The sequence below is a fragment of the Bombina bombina genome, chromosome 4 (genome assembly GCF_027579735.1).
Source record: "Bombina bombina isolate aBomBom1 chromosome 4, aBomBom1.pri, whole genome shotgun sequence".
NCBI lineage: Eukaryota > Metazoa > Chordata > Amphibia > Anura > Bombinatoridae > Bombina > Bombina bombina.
In genome coordinates this window covers 600,923,763-600,925,529 of record NC_069502.1, presented here as the reverse complement: position 1 = coordinate 600,925,529, position 1,767 = coordinate 600,923,763, and the positions used below count along the sequence as shown (strand labels likewise).

The 1,767-nt window shown below is 28.1% G+C and overlaps 1 protein-coding gene across 2 annotated transcripts in view; it reads left to right on the top strand.

Moving 5' to 3' along the window:
* The window catches only part of HACE1 (HECT domain and ankyrin repeat containing E3 ubiquitin protein ligase 1), a 338,264-nt gene extending 338,247 nt beyond the window's left edge, over nt 1-17 (top strand). For both annotated transcript variants that reach the window (XM_053710580.1, XM_053710579.1), the window contains exon 24: nt 1-17. This exon is cut by the window's left edge and continues 504 nt beyond it. The gene's annotated coding sequence lies outside the window, so the exon portion shown is untranslated.
* The last annotated feature ends 1,750 nt before the right edge of the window (nt 18-1,767 follow it).

The window sequence follows — 1,767 nt, the reverse complement described above, 5'->3', positions numbered from 1 at the left end:
TTTTTGAGACACACACACATATTATATATATATATATATATATATATATATATATATATATATATATATATATATATATATATATATATATATATATATATCTATCCTTTTTTCCTTTACCAACAGCAGACTTTTTCCAATTTCTTTAAATTTCTTACTTTTTTAATATTGTGTACATATACTGTACAAATATATATTTATGAAAGGACTGTAAATGTATATTTCATCATATGCTCCTGTTTACAAATATATTGTTATTATTTGTATTGGTTTTTATTGTATGTACCTAATGAGTGGCACATCTTTTGTTAATTTCTGCAACTTGGTGAAGATTTGATGTTAATTTTAATATATTTTATGTTACCAGTGGATGTTGTATTTTATGTTGCTTGTTTTGTTGAATATATTGTGCAAATTATATGAAATGTATTTTTGTACAAATGAGCTTGCTGAAACACATAAAATATTTTACAAGTTTGTCTTTTAATATATTGGTACTAAATTCTTATCTTTGCTTTGTATCCTTAATGCAGCATTAATGATCTGCAGTAGCAGTAAAGATAACAAATCAAATGAAATAGCTCTGTCTGCAGCTATGAGGGTTTTTTAATTGAAACGATAAGAGCAGTTGTACCAAGCACAAGTCATACTAAATTGAGAACATAATTAGTGTGAACACATTACAATGGAGTAGTCTTTTGAAATAATAAACAAAGACCACAAAAAGACAGTTCTTTCTGTCCCACTTCAAAGGCAATAAAACAATATTTGGATACAGGAACATTTTGTACTGATAAGTGCCCGGCTATTTTCATAAACCTACAGTTTGTTGTTTTTTCCCCCGCAATGACCATATTGGATTTCAGAAAAAAATAGATTTACTCCTGATGCAAAAATAATTACCATAAAATATTATCTTAATCTATGTTCTTACTTGAATATTTTCAAAAGCTTAAATAGCACAGAGCTCCTTTCCAGTCAGTCAATTCTCTGGTAAAGTATATTGCATGTTTTTTTCTTGACGTTTTCATATTTTGTACCTATTCAAAAATCACCCATAAACGCCACAACATCCCATTTATCTAAAGCTTTTCAAATACATTCATGCCACAAACACCTCCTGTACATTTCAGCAGGCTATTTCAGTCAATAAACACTTTTCCAACACTTTTACAAAGGATTTTTTGGACATTTCAAATTGCATTTTGGACATGTTTTCCTTTCACCTGTTGAAAACACAGTGCAAGTTTGAGTAAATTTTTTTTTTTTTTTTAATTTAAATTTTGGATTTTTTTTTTCACATACTCAGTAGGAATCTTATAACCATGAACAAGGAAAACCACAAGTTTAAATGTGTTTTCTATACTTAGATGGCGCTTTTTGTATGCTTGGAATGATTTTGTTGCACATACTTCTTATAAATTAAATTGATTTTAACACTTCCTTAAGATAATTTAGAACAAAAAAAATGAAAACACAATTTTCCATCTGAAAATGTGCCTAGAAAGAAACTGGGTTAGTTTAAACAATGATGCAACCTAAATTATGTTAATTTAAACAAAAGAACATTTATTTATTGATTTTACACATATATGTGCTTTTCTAAATGTGAGTACATTTCATCTGTCTGCATTTATGGTGCAATTGGTAGTTTAACACTTTGAGGCGCCTTCTCTGATTTTTTTTTTCCATATTAATTGCATTAAACAGCTGTCACCAATCCTTTACTTAGAACACTATAATATTAAAGGGCCAGTCGACACCAGA